This window comes from Macaca thibetana, chromosome 16 (assembly GCF_024542745.1).
Source record: "Macaca thibetana thibetana isolate TM-01 chromosome 16, ASM2454274v1, whole genome shotgun sequence".
In the NCBI taxonomy this organism is placed as follows: Eukaryota; Metazoa; Chordata; class Mammalia; order Primates; family Cercopithecidae; genus Macaca; species Macaca thibetana.
The window spans coordinates 32,794,350-32,806,419 of record NC_065593.1 but is presented as its reverse complement, the minus strand read 5'-3'; the positions used below and the strand labels follow the sequence as shown (position 1 = coordinate 32,806,419).

The window sequence follows — 12,070 nt, the reverse complement described above, 5'->3', positions numbered from 1 at the left end:
TGGGCGGGCTCCTTACCCATCTGGGCCTCAGTGCCCTTCTGGGCGAAAGGGGAATAATCCTACCCTCCTGGATTGTTGGGAGAATATGGAGGGCAATAGGAACTCAGTGCCTCATATATATGAGGTGCTCAATAAATTGTACTCCCCTTTTCTCTGGAATCCGTCTGCAATGGATTTTTCTCAGAATTCTAACGGCAATGCCAGTTTAGAGCAACACTTGAAATTGTTTAAAAAGGGCCTAAGCTCCTTGTTTTTTGAGACAGGGTCTCAGTCTGTTGCTCAGGCTGGAGTACAGTGGTGCAATCTCGGCTCACTGCATCGTCTGCCTCCCAGGTTCAAGCGATTCTCCTGCCTCACCCTCCTGAGTGGCTGGGACTACAGACGTGCACCACGCCCAGCTAATTTTTATATTTTTTTGGTAGAGATACGGTTTCCCTGTGTTGGCCAAGCTGGTCCCAAACTCCTGGCCTCAGGTGATCTGCCCGCTTCAGCTTCCCAAAGTGCTAGTGTTACAGGTGAGCAACTCTGCCTGGCCTAAAAAGGGCCTAAGATCTTTTTAAAGTCAAAGTTACGCCTCTCAAGAAAGAGGACAGAATTCCTTCATAAACTGCACTGATCAGCATCTGTCCCGCTTGAGCTCCCTGTCCCTGACTGCCACACAGGCTCTGACCCATCCCTGCTTCGTTCTTGGCCAAGCGCCTAGTATAGTGATGTTTCACTTTGGCTTGTCATTGGGGTCAAGGAGGAGGATATTTTTAATATTTCAGAAGCCCAGAGGCACCTGACTGATTAAATCAGAATCTCTGGAGAAGGAGCCATGTGTTGGTTTTTTTCTTTTTTTGAGACGGAGTCTTGCTCTGTTGCCCAGACTGGCGTGCAGTGGCACAATCCTGGCTCACTGCAACCTCCGTCTCCCGGGTTCAAGCGGTTCTCCTATCTCATCCTCCTGAGTAGCTGGGATTACAGGCGTGAGCCACCACGCCCAGCTAATTTTTTGTATTTTTAGTAGAGATGGGGTTTCACTATGTTGGCCAGGCTGGTCTCGAACTCCTGACCCCAGGTGATCCTCCCGCCTCAGCCTCCCAAAGTACTGGGATTACAGGCATGAGCCACCGTGCCCAGGCTACTGGCCAGTATTTCTTAAAGCTACTTAGTTGATCTCATTGTGTGGCCAGGTTCAAGAATCAGTGGCCTTTGAGCCACCCACTCATGTCCACAAAACTGCTTCTCATGCACACCTGTGCTTTTGAGCTCATGCCTGAAAGTTTAGGTGAGGGTGAGATTTCATCTGTCCCTCGGGTTCCGGAAGGTGCTCATTCGAGTCCTGGGTCTGTGGCTTTCCACTTAGATGGCTTCTCAGCCTCCTCGTCTTGGGGATAGTACCATTATTACCAGCCCTATCTATCCCCTTCCTTTTCAGCCGAAGTTATAAAAATAAAATGAGAGAGTATCAGTAAAAGATGTTCTGTAAACCAGAGGACACTGCACCCCAGGACTAGCACACAATAATACAGACTTTGATGTGATGGTTAATTTTATGTATCACCTTGACTGGGCCATGGGTTGCCCAGATGTTTGGTCAAACATTCTGGATGTTTCTATGAGGCTGTTTTTGGAAGAGATGAACGTTTACATTGGTAGACTGAGTCAAGCAGACCCCTAATGTGAGTGGATCTCATCCATTCAGTTGAGGGCCTGAATAGAACAAAAAGTCTGACCTCTCCCAAGTCAGAGAAGCCTTCCTACCTTCAGACTAGACCTGAAATATCAGCTCTTCCTGGATTTCAAGCGTTCTGGCCTTTGAATGGAGATGATACCCTTGTTTTTCCTGGTTCTCAGGCCTTCAGACTCAGGCTGGAATGAAACCATCAGCTCTCCTGGGCGTCCAGCTTGCTGACTCACCCTACACATCTTGAGACTTGCCCGCCTCCATCAGTGCCTGAGCCAATTCCTTATAATCTCTTGAACACACACACAGTTGGTTCTGTTTCTCTGGAGAAACCTAATACACTTGATGAAAATGAATGTAGGCGTCCCAGTGCTCCCCGCATATGGGGTGCAGAGTTGAGTTTGCTCTCTAGAACCAAGCCCAACATGGAACTTAGAAGTTGGAGTAGGGGCTACTCAGGTACCCCACCCCTCACAGACTCCTCCATGGTGGCTGGAACCCGATCTAACCCGCCCTGGGCATGCTGTTCATCAGCTTTCCCTGTCTGGGCCATCCGGAAGACTCTCCTGGGCTTCGTCAGGTATAGGGGGCTTCTCCCTGCTTCACTCCCTGGGCAGCAGGCTGGCTGGCCTCTGGGAAGACAGGTTCACTTAAACCAAAGGGGATTGAGGCTATACATTACAGGCCATGCACACATAGATGTGTGCTTATTTCCGGTATACAGGCAGTCCCCCCAACAAAGAGGGAGGGTCTGAGGTCCTAAGGATGAGGAGAGTGAGGTCTGATTCTCCTTTGAGCAGCCTCTGGTGCCTGGCGCGGTGCCTGTACACTGAGTGGACACTGCTCAGCAAGCGTGGATTAAGTACACAGGAGCTGGGGAGGCTGTGGCTGTGGTGTGAAGGGGCTGGGTGGGGGTCCATCCCCTGCAGGGCAGAGTTGGAATGAAGTCAGAGGAGAGAGCAGTGGTGGTTAAAAGCAGGAGCCTGGCTGCTAGACAGTGCTTGCTTTGAGTTCCAACTCTGTGGCTTGCTAGAAGTATAAATGTGGACGTGTCCCTTAAATTCCAAGCCTCAGTTTTCATCGTCTATAAAATTGGGATGACAATGGTGTCCACTTCAAAGGATGGTGGTATGGATTGAAAGAGATCATACATGTAAAACTCTCAGCCCCATGCCTGGGGGAGCACAGTAGCTGCTCCTCAAAGCCTCTAGGGCTAGATCTAGAGGTCAGGGCGCTGGGCTGTGCTTCCCAACCAACCTGGCCTCAATTTTCCCGTAGGCTCTGGCCCCCTTCAGCTGCAGTGCACAATGATTTACCCCTGGGAACTGCTGGAAGGAGTTGAGGGAGGAGAGGGGTTGGAATGACATTTGTAGGAGCCCCCTTTGTCAGGACTCCAGGACCCTGAGATGCCAAGACGGAAAGGGTCTAAGAAGGATTGGCACTGACTTGGTATTCTCAGAGCAGCTAAATCAAGGCTGGCACCTCAGATCCCTGCTGCAGGCCTGGAGTATTTTTTTGGCAGGAGGCTAAATTGTCAATCCCCCTCCCCCTAGGTTGGGGTCCTAAATTAGACAGCACCCCCACACACACACACACACATACGCACACACCACCACCACCACCACCGACTCCTGCAGGGCCAGGTGCCAGGGATCCCCACAGTTTGTAAATGTAATCAACCTTGAGGTTTCTCACTTCCACAGGTGCAATTAGCAGGCCCATCTGCTAATCCCTGATTAATGGTGTTTACAAACACGGGGCTCCACTGCAGAGCCGCTCAGCCCCTCACTCCTGGGGTTGTGAGGCAGGGGTCTTCTTCCCAGCAACCCCTCCCTACTTCTTCAGTCCTCATCCCCAGTCAGAACCCCTCTGCCTCCCCTTCCCCAGGCAGTGAACAGTGCTGGAGGTCCCTCCTCCTGCTCCTCCACCGAACTTCCTGGCCCCTTCTCAGTGTATACACATGTGGAAGCGGAGAGCAGGGAAAGCAGACAGGGAGGCTTGGCGGCAAGGCCAGGATCCTACTTGTCCCTGTCCCACTGACTCAGTCTACCAATGTCTTTCTTCCCAATTCTGAACTTCAAGGATGCGTACTGGGTGCACTGCCTTTATTCGCCACTCAGCTCCAGCCCTGAGGCCACACATACATGCCTCCCTGAAGGAGTTCTCGGTGGGGCAGAAGTCCGGTACCAAAAGCAGGGTGTCAGACAGCGCCGGGTCCACATGTGGGCCCTCCCTTAGGCAAGTCACTTACTCTGATTGAGCCTCAGTTTCTTAATCTGTAAAACGGAGGTAAGAATACTACTTCCCATGTAGGCTTAAGGTTTGTAGGTGAGGATTAATGATGGGATACATGAAAAAGACTTAGCACAGTGCCTGGGACACAGTAGGTGTTCAACAAATGTGATCTTTTAATTGCGATGATGATGATGATGATGATGATGATGATAATGAAAGGAGGCTTTTGAAGCTAAAAAAAAATACCCAAGAAAGCCTCCTCCGCCCCTCACCCCGCTCTCTCGGGGGAAGGGCAGGTCCCAGCTCATTACTGGTGGGGGCTGGGTAGGGGGAGGTGTCAGATTGGAATCACTCCTGAGTCTGTTTGCAGCTTCCCTGTTTCATTAACACCTCCCTAGTGGTCTTCAACTCATCCTGCTGGGGGAGGTGCTCCAGAAAGTTCTAACGGCCTCCTACCCAGCCCAGAGCTCAGTGCCTCTTACTTCTGGGCCTATGTGCCAGGTGACATGGAGGCGGTTTTATGCTGGCCACTGACCAGAGGTTGTCATTGTCCCCCTCTCCTGAGGGTCCTGGAAACCTGGTCAGGGGACGAAGCACCTGGAGCGGCTCCTTCCTTTCATCCTCTTCCCTCAACCTCTAATCCATAGGTTTTAATCCTCCATCTCCTGGGCATCCCAATATGGCCACTTTCCCTTCCTTCAGAATCCCCATGTGAACAGGGCGCAGTCTCAGCTGGATGCCCAAGGCAAGATGCTTATCCTCTAGGACATTCAGTTTGTCTCTTCTGTAAAATGAGGATGTCATACCTCACAGTGGGTTATCTCAGTGCCCAGTAAATTGTAAACTCTCAATAATTGGAAAAATATTGTAGTTATTTTACAGGCAAAACAACTGTTCTCAAAACTATCTTTTTAAATCGCAGAACTGTGTGTAGCCCGTTGGGGGCTGGTGGAAGGGGAGCAGGGCCAGAGCCCTGAGGACCATTAGCACCTCCAGAGAAGCGGGAAAGGGCACGAGCTCTGTCCCCCAGTTAATTGGCCCAGCTCCTTCCCCAGATTGGGAAAGGGAGAGGGGCTGCTCTTTGAATTAGGACAAGGAGATTTCTACCTCAGGCTCTGCAAAGGCTGCTTTGAAACAGGACTCCTCCTGATTGCACTCCAAGAAGGATTTTTATGGAAATGCCTGTCCTTCGCCCCTGCCACATGCCCCCTCGGTCACAATATTCCATTTCAGAGGACACCCTTCACCAGCTGGGCTGGGGAGGAGGGGTTGGGCCTTTCTCCTGCCCTCTTTGCAGCTGGGCCCTTTTCCCCCCCCGGGGTTCCAGCTTTCTTGCTAAGGTTTGTAGGCATCAGAAGGGAGATTCCATGAGAAGCAGTACCTTTGGGGTTTATCTGCAATCTGAGAAAAAAATCCATGGGCTGGCCTGGTGCGGTGGCTCATGCCTGTAATCCCAGCACTTTCGGAGGCCGAGGTGGGCGGATCATGAGGTCAGGAGTTTGAGATCAGCCTGGCCAACATGGTGAAACCCCATCTCTACTATAAATACAACAGTTAGCTGGGTGTGATGGTGGCACCTATAATCCCAGCTACTCAGGAGGCTGAGGCAGGAGAATCGCTTGAACCTGGTAGGCGGAGGTTGTGGTGAACTGAGATTGCACCATTGCACTCCAGCCTGGGCAACAAGAGCAAAACGCCATCTCAAAAAAAAAATTCCATGGGCTAAACAGTTCCCTTTAGAAAGAGGAAACTAAGCCAGGCATGGTGGCTCATGCCTGTAATCCCAGCACTTTGGGAGGCTGAGGCAGGTGGATTACCTGAGGTCAGGAGTTCAAGACCAGCCTGGTCAATATGGTGAAACCCCATCTCTACTAAAAATACAAAAATTAGCTGGGCATGGTACATGCCTGTAATCCCATCTACTTGGGAGGCTGAGGCAGGAGAATTGCTTGAACCCGGGAGGCAGAGGTTGCAGTGAGCTGAGATCACAGGCGACAGAGCGAGACTGTCTCAAAAAAACAAAACAACAACAAAAAAACTTTCTTGCAGGCCCTCTGCTCCCTACAACCGCAGACACATAAGCCCCTCCCACCCTCTAGGAATATCCCTGCCCCACTTAGACCTCCAAGACAGGAATCAGCCTTACCCATTTTGTATTCCCAGGTCCCAGCACAGGGCCAGGCACATGCTGGGTGTTTCACAGCAATGCATGAACAAGCGAGTAAGTCCTGAGGTTGGAGGCTGATTGCCTCCCCTTCCTCTTCTCTGCAGTGGGCTGGAGGGGCAGATCCCTGAGCATGCCTCCAGCCAGCCTTGACCTTCCACTCTCAAGCAGTGTCAGAGGAGGCAAGTCAGAAATCATCTCCAGCCACAGCTGCTCTTGTTTTTCTGAAACAAGGGAGCTAATTGAGGCTGAGGAGATGCTTCATAGCCTCCCTCAGCCCCTCAGCTCTGCAGAGACCCACCTGAGCCAGACTTTCTGCTGACAGCCCCTCGCGTAGATGGGGGCACCAGCCTGGGTCAGGCACTGTGCATGGGGCTGGATCTTGTCTGAATCAGAGCCCTGAGGCCGACACACACTCTAACAACAGTCTTGCTTCAGTGAGTATGCGACCTGGAAGCCGTGTGCTTGGAGCAGGAGGAGGAGGAGTAATGTGGTGATGATGATGGTACTAACATTTGTTATGCACTTACCACGGGCTTACATGCCTCATCTTGTTTCCCTCACCATACATTTTGTTTGTTTGTTTGTTTTCTTTTACAGACAGGGTCTTGCTCTGTTGCCCAGGCTGGAGTGCAAGGATGCAATCATAGCTCACTGCAGCCTCCAACTTTGGGCTCAAGCGATCCTCCCACCTCAGCCTCCTGAGTAGCCTCCTTAGCCACTATGCCCAGCTAATTAAAAACATTTTTGTTGTTGTTGAGACGGGATCTCGCTATATTGCCCAGGCTGGCCTTGAACTCCTGAGCTCAAATGATCCTCCTGCCTCAGCCTCCTGAGTAGCTGGGACTGTAGGCATGAACCACTGCCCAGGCTTCCCAAGCCACCTTGACAAGCTCTAAGTGGGGCATTCCAGTGGCGGTGCTGGGAGGCACCTCCATCCAGTTTCCCACTGGCTCTTGGTGGTGTTCCAGGCTGGGAGCCCCGAAGTGACAGCTCAGGGCTACTGTGGGGTGCTGCAAAGAGCCTTGGCCCCACAGAGACTCCAGACGTGGGTTCAAATCCTGGCTCTGCTCCCAAATTTGAAGGCTCAGGCCTTGGGTGAGTTTCTTAACCTCTGAGCTTAGTTTCCTCCCTGTAAGATAGAGCCAATAACTGCTTTCACCCAGGGTTGTGCTGGGAGGCTTCAGAGATGATGCCCTTGACATACAGTAGACCGTCAATAACCCTTCCTTCCTTTCTGTCTTTTTTTTTTTTTTTTAGACAGAATCTCGCTCTGTCACCTAGGCTGGAATGCAGTGGCCTGATCTCTGCTCACTACAACCTTCACCTCCTGGGTTCAAGTGATTCTCCTGCCTCAGCCTCCCGAGTAGCTGGGATTACAGGCACCCACCACCACCACACTTGTCTAATTTTTGTATTTTGAGTAGAGGTGGGGTTTCACCATGTTGGCCAGGCTGGTCTCGAACTCCTGACTTCAAGTGATCCAGCCACTTTGGCCTCTCAAAATGGTGGGATTACAGGCATGAGCCACTGCGTCCGGCCAACCCTTCCTATCTTGCCTCTTCCTTCTTCTCAGCAGCCTCCCTCTGTGTCTACCCCTTTGCCCTTCCTAGCCTGGGGTCTGGCATCTCCTCCCCCGTCACCTCTGCCTGTGCTTTCTGATGAGCTCTGTCCTGTCTGCCTGCCCTGGCCAGGTCACTGGGGCTCTGCTGTTGCTCCTTCTCTGAGGCTGTGTCTGCACACCCTGCCTGGTCCTCTCCTTCCCTCTCCCCACCAGCTTCCTGTGCCCTCGGGGCTGATCGATAGCAGCCGCTGGTTATCGATTGGGGTGGGTGTTCAAGTGTGACTGCCGCAGGCTGGTATTGATGGGCAGAATTGGTGCTGAGGTCCCGGTGGAGCAGCAGCTGGGGAGCCTGGGGCTTTAGGGGGAAGCGGGGTTCTCCCCCCACACTTGAGGGGACCTGAGAGTGGGAGTCCTTAAAGGGGCAGACACCACAAAGATGAGATTTGGGGCTGGAGACAGAGGGCCTCTAAGGACAGAACGCCAAGGCTTAGCTTAGGCTGTCATCCAACAAGTATTTATTGAGCACCTACTATGTGCCAGCTGGGGATATAGCAGTGAGCAAGTCAGCAACAACCAATAAGTAAAATTATATGGTATAACAACAGTAGAGCAGGGAAAGGGGACGTAGAGCCCTGTGGTTGGGGGAGGGCACAATTTTAAACAGGGGGACTGTAAACAAAGACCTGGAGAAAGGGCAGGAGTGAGCCCCCGAGAGCATTCCAAGCAGTGGAAACTCTAAGTGCAAAGGCTTCTGGGTGGGAGTGTGCCTGGTGAGCTCTAGGCCAGTGTGACTGGAGGGAGGTAAGGAGTGAGGACAGTGAGAGGAAATGGGGCAGACAGAGAGATCACGGAAATAGAGGCTGGGTGCGACTGGGAGCCGACAGCCCAGGGCTGGAAGCTGCCCAACTCCAACCTGCGCAGCCTCCGTACGAGGACATGGTTGCAGAGCCAACTGACCAGGTCTCAAGACACTTCACCTGCTTTGTCATTGAGATCATGTGAGTCATGTTCTATCATTACCCTGTTGTAAAGCTGGGGAGACTGAGGCTCAGAGACATTTGACAACTTGCCCCAGGCCATGTGACAGAGCCAGGACTCAAACCCAAGTCTGACTCCAAAACTGTTGCTTTTGTTGTTATTATCTTAGCTGTTTTTAAGTGTACCAGTCAATAGTGTTAAGTATATTCACATTGCTGTGCAACAGATCTGCAGAGCTCTTTTGCCTTACAAAACGGAAACTATGCTTTAAACCACAGCTCCCCATCCACCACCACCCAGCCCTTGGCAAACACCATTCTCTGTTCTGTTTCTATAATTGGACAACTTTAGATACCTCATAGAGTGGAATCATACAGCATTTGTCTTTTCGTGACTGGCTTATTTTAGCAACATGTCTTCAAGGTTTGTCCATACTGTGGCATGTGACAGAATTCCCTTCCTTTTTAAGACTGAATAATATTTCGTTGTCTGTATACACCACATTTTGTTTATCCATTCATCCATCGATGGGCACCTGGATTGCTTCTGCCTCTTGGCTTTTTTGAATAATGCTGCTAGGAACATGGGTGTGCAAATATCGCTTCAAGACCCTGGCTTAGGCCAGGTTCAATGGCTCACACCTGTAATCCTAGCACTTTGGAAGGCCAAGGTGGATGGATCACTTGAGGTCAGGGGTTCGAGACCAGCCTGGTCAACATGGCAAAACCCCGTCTCTAGTAAAAATACAAAAATTAGCCAGGTGTGGTAGCGCATGCCTGTAATCCCAGCTACTTGGGAGGCTGAGGCAGGAGAATTGCTTGAACCCAGGAGGTGGAGGTTGCAGTGAGCCAAGATCGCACCATTGTACTCCAGCCTGGGTGACAGAGTGAGTCTCAAAAAGAAAAAAGAAAAAAGAAAAAAAAAAAGACCTTGTCTTCAGTTCTTTCGAATATATACCCAGAAGTGGGATTGCTGTTCTGATAGTAATTCTATTTTTAATTTTGTGAGGAATTGCGTACTGTTTTCCACAGTAGCTGCACCATTTTACACTGCCCCCAACAGTGTTCAAGGGTTCCAATTTCTCCACATCCTCAATAACACTGGTTATTTTCTGTCTTTTTGATGGTGGCCATCATAATGGATGCGAGGTGGCATCTCCTTGTGGCTTTGATTTACATTTCCCTGGTCATTCGTGATGTCGGGCATCTTTTCACATGCTTGCTGGCCACTTGTGTGTCGTCTTTGGAGAAATGTCTATTCATGCTCTTTGTTCACTTTTAAATCAGGTTGTTTGCTTTTTGCTGTTGAGTTGTAGGAGTTCCTTATATATTCTGGATATTAACCTCTTATCAGATATAAGATTTGCTAATATTCTCTCCCATTCTGCAGGTGGCCTTTTCACTCTGTGGGTTGTATTCCTGGATGCTCAGTTTACATTTTGATGTAATCCTATTTTTCTACTTCTGCTTTTGTTACCTGTGCTTTTGATGTCATAAGAAATCATTGCCAAACCCACTCCTCTGTGCTGGCAATAATTCTGCCTTCGGGTGAGTGGGAGGGAATGGCCATGGACTATTCCAACAGTTGAGGGAATGAGGACGTGTTTAGCCAGGAGCATGGATGCCCCCAGGCGGTGGGAGGGCAGTGATCATGGTATTCCAGTTACAGAGGGGCTTTCGTGGGGCAGAGTGATGACCCAGAAGGCAGAAATGGGACCAGTAGGATGCCCAGGGAGGCAAATAGCAGCTCAGTCTAGCAAGATTCCAGAAGTGGAAGAGGATACCTTGGAAGTAGTGAGCTCCCTGTCACTAGAGTTGTGCGAGACCTCAATTGATCATTCAGAATATTTCATAGGGACTTCAGACAGAGGATGTGTTTGGGTTGATGGCCTCTGATCCCTTCTGTGATTCCATAAGGAAGGAGGGAGCTCAAAGGTTCAGCCAGCAGGGTGGGGTGGGCAGGACTGCAGTGGACAGGTATCCCCTCCTCTGTGCCTGGGGAAGTCTTGTGCTTTGAAGCCTAGCTGTGCAGGAGATTCCCTTCAGTTGCCATCATCCTAGAGCCTGAACCCAAGCCCTGGTCCAACCCATCCATGGGTCTTGGAGACCTGGACTGGAAGAGAGGAAGAGAGACCTTAGATGTGCCTCCATCACCTGCCGGGTGCTGCTTGCAGGCAGAACGGAAGAAACAGACTTTAGAACCTGGTGGACCTTGGTTCAGGTGCTGCCTCAGCCATTGGCTAAGTAGCTTTGGGCAATTTCTTTAATGTCTCTGATCCTAATTTTCTTCATCTGGGAGCAAGGGGTTGTCACTTCTCTTGTGGGGTTTGCTGCAGAATAACAATAACAGGGGCCTGGAGCCTGGCAGGTGCTCAGTTAACTGCACTGATCAGAATTAAGCCCCTTACAATTTCCTTTTAGCACCCTTGGAAGCCAAGGACCTGAGCCAGCTGCACCCCCAACATACCCCATCCTGTGACTGCTTCCCATGGCTTGGCCCCTGCCAGCCTCATAACCTGGGTGGACTTCAGCCTCTTATCTCCTACTGAGGGCTGGGAGTGCAGACTCTGGATCCAGAATCCAACAGGGCCACAGTAGACACCCAAGCCAGCTCAGGGCCCCTCTCTTGGTCTGACGGGTGGGGCTGAGAGGTGGCTTGACACTGACATCCTGTCTGTCTGTCTATCCTCTGCCTCTTCCTGTCCCTGTAGCTGCTGACCCTGGTGTTTCCTCACTCCTGGCTTCCCAGTCCCTCTCGGCCCTGCACCTTGTGTCCCTGCTCACTTCCTTGCACGTTGCACCCAGAGCTCCCCCTACAACCATCAGCCCAGCCCATTGTGGAGAAAAAAATCAAATCTCATTAAAGGCCATCGATTTTCTTCCAAATTTGCTGTGAGTACACTTTGAGGCTCTTCCGTATTCCTGCCTGCTCCCACCTCAGCCCCTCAACTACCCCTGCAGCTACGCCAGGGATACGGGGGTGTCAGGGTTGGCAGGTGGTAGGGAGGGCAAGGGGGCCCCCAGCCCCCTTTGGCCTTTCAATGTGGCCAGACCCTGGATATGTCATTGATTTCTGGGGAGTGTTTCCCCGTCTGTCTGTCCCCGTCTTCCTACAGGGCTTGGGCTGTGTGTTGCGTTGTGTATCTGTCTATGTGTCAGTTTGTGTTTTGTGTGTATCTCTGTGTTGTGTCTCTGTGCATCTGTGTCTTTTCTTCTCTGCCTCTGTGTGTACAGGTGTGTTTCTGTGACTGCAGGGGGTATGGGGGCTAGGCTTGCAGCTGAACTCTGGATGCTCTGCTGTCCATGAGATAGCCAGCCTGGGGAAGGGGCTTGACTTGGGATAAACCCGAGATATGATTCTCCCCAACCAGGGGCCAGCGGCTGGGCTGGGATCTGAAAAGGGCATAGGCGTCCCTGCTGCCTCTTGCCCCCTCCTGTCCCTATGGAAATGGGACGCCCTG

General features: G+C 51.3%; 1 protein-coding gene across 1 annotated transcript in view; it reads right to left on the bottom strand.

Annotated features, from left to right (window-relative positions):
- The window catches only part of CA4 (carbonic anhydrase 4), a 311,698-nt gene that overhangs the window by 198,566 nt on the left and 101,062 nt on the right, over positions 1–12,070 (bottom strand). The gene's annotated exons all lie outside the window — the stretch shown is intronic.